This window comes from Neolamprologus multifasciatus, chromosome 5 (genome assembly GCF_963576455.1).
Source record: "Neolamprologus multifasciatus chromosome 5, fNeoMul1.2, whole genome shotgun sequence".
NCBI lineage: Eukaryota > Metazoa > Chordata > Actinopteri > Cichliformes > Cichlidae > Neolamprologus > Neolamprologus multifasciatus.
The window spans coordinates 7,904,192-7,912,584 of NC_140443.1; positions in this window are offsets into that span (position 1 = coordinate 7,904,192).

Genomic DNA, 8,393 nt, shown 5'->3' on the forward strand with positions numbered 1-8,393 from the left:
GGTGGTGTTTCATAGTCCTGTTCAGTTTCCTGTCCAGTGAACTGTTGTAGCAGGTGATAGCAGTCCTTACTCTGCTCCTTGAGAGATCGACTATGAGCTGAAGTGCCACTCCAGACTGCAGCAACCTGTGAACTGGTACCACTACTGCAAGCTCATTCAAGCAAAGGAAGATGCTGCTCATTTAACTCAAAGCCAAAACACATGCAGCACGTATTACAACACAATTGGTTCATCGTTAAAGAGCATTGAAGTTAAAATGACCTGCCTGCAATCTTGACCTTTTTGGCATTTGGCACATTATAAAACACAACAGAAAAAGGCCTTGGACTGTTTAGCTGCTGAAACCCTATATCAAGCAACAATAGCAAACATTTTACTTTTAGCATGACAACAATTGTTCTCCTCAGTCTCCGGGGTGTTCTTAGAAGAAGTGATGCAACTCAGTTGTAAACATAAAACAACTTGCTGCCATTAAATATAACTTAGATGCAATGTGTTTGTGCTATCAAATGTTTGCATTCTGTTTTTATTCAGATTTTTGAAAACATCCAACGTTTTGGGAAAACTGGGTTGTACTTCTGAACACTGCCAGGTCTATAATTCTAGATAAAAATATATACTTCAATAAAATACCCGAGGGAGTGCTAAAATGTGTGTTGATCACCAGAAAACTTTCAGCTAGAACAGCTCCTTCTAACAAATGTCATACCCAAGGGTAAAGCTTTAGTCAAGCTAAATCCATTTCAGTTCATAGTAAAAAGAAAATAACATTATTAGTTGTCAGTATATGTGAAAACTGTTGTATTACAAACAGAAAAATCACTACTATGCACACAAATAAGATTCACTATGAAAATACATACATTTATTCGTATTTATGTCTCATGACACATACTGTGAAACTCAAAAATAGCTAAAAAAAAAACAACAACCCTGAAATCTGTTAAGCACATTATTTAACTTTATTATTGGGGTTCTTTCCTAAACATATGGCACTGAATCCATTTTTACTTTTTGTACTTGATGTCATGCAACTAAACTTAATTAGGCTCATGTGTACCATGAAAAATAAATACACAAGATCGCTCCCAAATATTTGGCAATCTGGACACCAGATGTGTCCATTCTGTATTACATGATAGTCAACATGGCTGAAGAACCAGTTGGAGAAATGTATGTTCTTAAAAACTAGATGTAACGTAGATGATTTATGAGTTCTCATTATCTCTGGTCAGTTGTTGGTGTCTCAGTGGTCCTGAATGTACACTGTAACCTTCTGGAACATAAAAGATATCCAAACAGGTGTTATTACTCAGTCAGTTCACATTGCATAAATTCAAAGTTTAGGTTAATTTGTTACCTTCAAGGATGTTTTAATCTCAAAAGCGCCTTTGTGTGGCATGCTCAACGTTACATTTGTGTCCTTGCTTTTAAAGATCCTGAGCTCTAAGGCTGCAGTGAGCAGACTTTCAGTTTAAATATTCCTAATACACGCTTATATATATATATGTGGGAAAGGGTTATGATTAAAAGCATTTCCAAGCTTTTGTTGTCATTTTCAAATGATCTTTCTCATGTGTGTTTCAGTCCAGCAGCGCTGCTTCTGAGAACAAGATGGCTAGAACACATCATCCGTCTTCCAGGAGTGTGAGGGACTGTTGAATTAGTAAAACCTATCTGCTGCCCTCCTGTGGATTCATGGTGTCATTGTTTAGTATGTATAGTTATAACTTTATGGTTTTCTGCAGTTATTCTACTTTTATTTAGTCTTTAATTTGAATTATGATGTTACAGGTTTTCTGTTAATTGCAGAGGAGTATGTCACACTCTACTGAATCATAGGGATTTCTTTAAGTCCTTTTGAAATAGTTTTTAGTAATTTATATAAGATGCCAATAAAACCTTTTGACACTTAGATTTTCATGCCGATAACATTCCTTTTGATTATGTCATCTGTTTCTAAGCATGTCAATATATACGTGAGAGTAAATGTATAGCGTAACACTATATCGCTACTGGAGAACTCAAAATTTGTTAATTAAGTTTTTGTTTGTAAAGGAGTTTTGCCAAGATCATATTACAAGAGATTTTGGTAGAAAAGAAAATGTCAGCAGCAGCAACAGCAGAATCAGCTGCAGCAGTATGGCATGCAGAATGAAGCCCTGAAGACATGAGTGACTTCATCTTTGTGGTAGTCCTAGGCTAGAATTTATTATAATCTGACCAGATCTAGACATGCAGAGGAGCGCGTCAGATGATGCAGTTGAATGTTCAGAAATTGACAGCTTTATAGGTTACTTACCTTTGAACAAAGGCTTTATTCATACTCAGGTATTGCTGCATAATAATGATGACTATAAATAGACAGCTGCATGCTTTTCGTGCTGCACCCAGTCTCAGAGGAGTGCAATGTAATGTGGGATGTAGTATGTAGGACACAGTGTGGTGGAAGTAAAAATCAATGGATGGCATAGCACACTGTCTCTCTCCACTAATCAAAGGACAGTGATTCACAATGAAAAATCCACATGACAAATGATGAATTTTTAAAAGACAAATATATGTGTGTATATATATATATATATATATATATATATATATATATATATATATATATAGCATCGTCCAGTAAAGTCTTGCTAGCTGATTTACAGTTTAAGCTTTCTTGACTTTACTGTTAAAATCAATAAAACAGTGTAATGAGCATCTTGCTTTCGAAGGGTTTTTCATCACATAAAATTGGCTCTAATTCGCCAGGGAAACATCAGGGGGAAAATAATCTGCTGCCGTTTTGGCCCAGCAATCTGCCGACTGGATCAGGTGTTAGTAGTAAACAACTGCCATGACAAACAAACTGTCCCAACTTCCACCACATACAATCAAATAGCCTGAAGAAAATATAAGAAAAATCGTAATAAAATCTTAATAATAATAATAATTATTATTTCTCAGTTTTGTTTGAGGATATATTAAAAATTACATCTTAAGTACGACTAATTAACTTGATGGTTCAGAACTTTTTTGTTTTTTGCATTTTCCCTTTATTTTTCAACCATTTACTGGTGGACTTTTCTTTGTACTTGAATCCAGCATAGTTAAAATTCCCTTTGAGTTGTAGATCACCTGAGCTAATACAAGTGTACTCTGGCCTTCTTCTGACTGGTCAGAATATTTATATCTACGTCCCATCTGTGTGCAGATTGTTCTCCTTTTCATAAATCATTGAGCTAAGGCAATTGCACAGGCAGGAAGGAGTGAGACCTCCCTTTGGTGTGGCATGAGCAGCCACTGTGTCCAATATCTCTTACTTGTTTGTTTAGTGAGATGTGCTGAGAGAACAAATGTGAGCGGTATCAAATGTGACACATATAAAGTCGGAGCGGATGTTTTTGAATAAATATGTCACTTTTTGCTGTCTTCATTGTGTGCATGAATTACTGTATCTGTGTGAAAACTGCAAGCTCTGCTCGCTCCAGTAAATGAGCCTGACACTTCTCATGTTTGATCATATCTGGACAAATACTGTATGTTTCATTGAAAATAACAAAGGGGAGGCTATGGGAATTATAATATTACATCTTAGCTGTTTGTTTACCAAAACCCAAAATACACATCTCATCTTTAACACCACAGCAACTTGGAATTATCCTGAAAATACTTACACCAGTGTGAAAAAGAAAATTTTCACATGATTATGTGAGGTACTGTGAAAAATCAAGTACACCCTTACTGCTTCCATAGGAATTAGGACAAGTAGCACTCAGAGGCATTTACAAGTAATTGGGCATCAGCAAGTGTGACCACCTCTATAAAATTAGAGGTCTGTGTGTGCTAACACAACACTCCCTTCCCAGGAATTTACATTGTAGTAAATTTACCCCAAGAAACTGCAAGAACTTTGGGATTGTTTTGCAATCACAAAACAATCCTCTGCATAGCAAAGTATTTGAGCATCAATTCTTAGATCATCTGTGTGGCAGCTAAGGTTTAGGCCAAACTGGGCCATGCAACAGGAAAAATATTCCAAGCACACCAATACATCTGCAACAGAATGGCTGAAAAAGAAGAGTCGAGGTGTTGCAGTTGCACATCCAGAATGCAACCCATGGAAATACTGTGGTAGGATGCTAACAAAATGCTAGCAAAACTCAGTTACACAAAACAGTGTTCAGAGTTCACCTTAGTTAAGCTCAGTTATTGCTGCTAAAGGTGGCTCTACAAGCTGTGGAATGATGAATCATGAGAGTCCTGTAGAGAGTCCCATAAAAATTTTCATTAAAAAAATCTGTTTTTATGATGTATGACTGTATTTTTTTTTAATTGATTGTTAAATCCAATATTTAAAACTGTAATAAAGATTCCATTTCTAAAAGTACCAAACACTACAGGCTTAACTTTGTGCAGATGTGTACAAACTAATTCAAAAAGCATCTATAATATTTTAATTTGATTTCATGCTGCCTGGGGCATTGCACAAATTAAACTTAAGCAATTTGCTTTAATGGAGGTCCTAATTAAACTCACAGAATTATACAGACAACATTATGTAAATAATTAGATTGGCTAGTCTGTACCAAAACAGCACACACTGACTTAGGAATGTCTCTCTAATCTGGAACTGCTAATTCTGTGATAATTTGAGAGTCTTGCCTTTTTTTGTTATTTCTTAAGGTTTTAGTTGGATATGAAAGGAGTATTTCCTTAGAGAATGATATCAGTGTTGATACTGAGCTAGATGAACAGTCCAGATTAAATGCAGCCTGTTTCTCTAAGAAATGTGTGTTTTTAAAGGTGTAATAAGTCTCCATATTGATAGCAAGTTAAGAAAAGAGGAAGTGTCAAAAAATTTTTCTCTGATATGTGAAACAATTCTTTCTTCACAGATGGGTTTTTTTTGTCTTTCAATGCTGTATTTTGGTGTGTCTGGGCGTATATAATGACCAATTACTCTGTTGATGCAGTACAACTGGGAGGGTGATGGATAATTTGCCCAACCTTAATTTAGCTGAAGTCAAAATTTCATAGTGAAAAAATATTGTAACAATAACGTGAAAGGGATCGCTTGCAATGATGGACCTACAGATATGCACAATAACTCCAAATCTGGAGCTTCACTCAGCTTAACTGAGCTTTTTTTGAATTCCACATCTACGTTCAGCCATGATCACAGCAGCCAGTAAAAGTCAATATCTACATAGTGAACATATGGAGTATATAGCTGTGGAAGAGCCACGAAGTAACTACACTAAATACACTGAATTGAACTGAATTGAACTGAATTGAACTGAATGTATTGTCACCTTAAATACAATGGAATTGAGACACTATGTTGAAACATAGGACATAAGACATTAAATAGAACATAGAATAATAACTAAAGTATTTTATAGAATCTAGAATAAAGATATTAAAATATAAAACTCTGTATGTTTTAATCTGATTTCAGTTAATCTTGATAACTATACACATACAGGCAGTAAGACACCAAACTAGAGATCACAGAATGCACTCATGCTTCAAATACATCAGGAGTTGGTGGAGACAAAAACAGAAGTTAGAGAGAATCCAAGAAAGGCGTGACAATAAAACTAAAAACTGGATATTACAGGGTTGAATTTGATATTGAGTCACAGTGTAATGTTTTTCAATGAATTATGATGCTGATGGCAACTGGAAACCATTCTTATAAGTAGTTTCACCAAACTGCCCTATTTTTCTCACATTAAATCATTGCAACATGATTTAGTACAAGTACAGAACCCCTCAATGGAGCAAATAAATAGAGTTCAACAGGATTTATAGCTACACTTTGGCTTTCAGTAGCAAAGTGTCAGTACAGGAATTGATTCTACAGGTCATTGACAGTATACCGACACACAGAACAACACTTTGTTCTAAATATGCTACATTTTTAATGGCAAAAACAACACTTTCAGCTCATGTGTTTATAATTACAGGAACCCCAGTGGGAGGCAAAAACAGAGCTTTTAGAGATATCCATCTGTGATTTTGCACTGAGGATTGCTGGCTCTTCAAAGGCATAACATGTCTAATGAGAACTCACGCTTTGAAGTCTGTCCTCATAAAGCTTTCTGCTTTGTTTGCTTTTGTTTGGATTTTTAGAAAGGATGAATTGCTCATCCATTACCATTAAAAAGAAATGAAGGGGAGCCTACTCTGAATGTGGGATGATTGGATTTGATTCTTATGGTTTGTTAACAGTAATAACCCCTGAAAATTACAGTGTGGTTCAGAGGGATGGTTCACACCTTTCCGCTCAGTGTGCAAAATAAGATCAAACACTTAGGTGATCTGTCCTCTGAACTGTGTTGTAAACTTTGTACATTTTGCACCTTTACATCACTGGTAGAAATAAATACTTATAAATATGCTAATTGAATTTGTACTTCATTACACTCTGTTTTTTAAAAAGTATATTGTGCATTTCTTTTTAAATAACATGGGATGGGTCGTTCACTGGGTCTTTTCCCACAGCTGTGCCCAGGCACTGTCATCATCTCCACTGACCTGGATCATTGCCTCAGCCATCCTCTTACAGCACTATCAGCAAATATTTCAATGCAAACTGATGCCAGGGAGGGTAAATGGTCCTGCAACCCAGAGTCATGCGGGGATGCTGTCGCTGTCATCACCGATATGTAGCTTCAGTCTCACATCCTTGGACCTATGTGAAGCTGTTGAAGTAGTCAGTGGTTACTGACATAGGGAATCAGCCAGTCTAGATAAAGATTATTGGACTTGAATGTAATTTGAATTATTTTTTAAGTAAATTCAGATGTTTTGGACAGTTTTCCAGGGAATGTAAATCAGTATATATTTCATTTTACATTCTTAAATATTAATTTCCTTTTGTCACCTAATTTAAAGGTGAAAATAAATGTACATGTGCAACTTTTGCAACTTGGATCATGATCTCTGATCTGATTTTATAAATCTTCACCCACATTACTGTATATCCAGTATTAATCTATAGGGTATACAATCTGATGTACAGTAAGTGTATTATTAATTCTTTATGGTAATATCTGATATTGTGCTGCAGGAAAATCTAGGTCATAACATAATGGATTTTCTGGAAATGCTATTGGAAATATGTATTGATGGAATGTACAGATTAAGGACAGTGTATTAGTTCACTGCAATAATGCAAAAATCCTGTAATCCTGTAAGTGCAATAATCTCATAAATTGCCAGTAATCTTTACTCATATTGTGTACAATGGCACAATAGGACCAGATATATTAAGGGGCTAGTCCAAGGATTCAAAACACAAAGATGAGGTTTAAGAGCATGAGGCTTACTATTCAGTAGTGCATTGCAAGAACTCTTCTAAGCCTTTGGAGGTGAACAAAAACGAAACTAGTCGTGGTTTCACAGCATTTATAGCCTAAACTAAATTGCAATGCTTGTCCCTAGCCTAGCCTGACTTGTGCATATCATCATACCCCACATGTCTGAAAGCCTTTTCCCTCTTCCCTCATTTTTATTAAGCCTTTGGGCCCATTTAGTTACAATGACAACCAAACTGTACTCGCTAAATGAAAAATGTCGTAATGTGTTGGTGTCTTTATTGCATATTTTTACTTTTGGGACCACTTCCAGTTTATTACTATATTACAACAGCACTACAGGTGTGCTTCTGTGTCTGTGTTTCTGCTTTTTGTTTGTGTTTTGCTTTAGTTTTATCTTTTGTTTGTTCGACATTTGTTTTTAAATCCCATTCTTGGGACTTCTGTCTGCTTTTAGAGCACTTTGAATGCCACTGCAAAACCAGTACAGAAGAACTGAAGTATAAACTGTGAAAGATGACACTTGCTTGGGGTAATGATTTTACAGTTGGTTTGGTTTTCTCTTCTAAATTAGTTCGGCTAATTTGAGGTTGTTTTTAAAACCTGTCATTATTTGCCTACATGTGTTCTTTGACTTCTTTTTACTGAAGCCAGTATCTAGTTAAACAGAATTACACTAAGAAATGAATTTTTTTTCTTCAGACAACTCTAATTTATACAGCCCTTTCTCAATTGGCGGCACGTGTCAGCGTGGAATAACTGGAGTATAACTGATGTTCCTGTCAATGTACCAATGCTGAGACAGTGAATCACAAGTGGCAGGTACATAATAAGAATCTTCTCCACCTAGGGCTCCAGAGGAGAATTTGATTGGAAAACATCTATAGCAGACAGCCACATCATTAACTGCAGTCGTGGGGTTGTTATTTCGGTGATACTTCAGCATGGTGACAGTATGTGTGTTTCTGTTTTCATACATGACACTATGTGGGTGATCTTTGTTTGCATTTATGAAAGCATCCCATACAGTATATATATATATATATTAGGGGTGCAACGATACACAAAATTCACGGTTCGGTT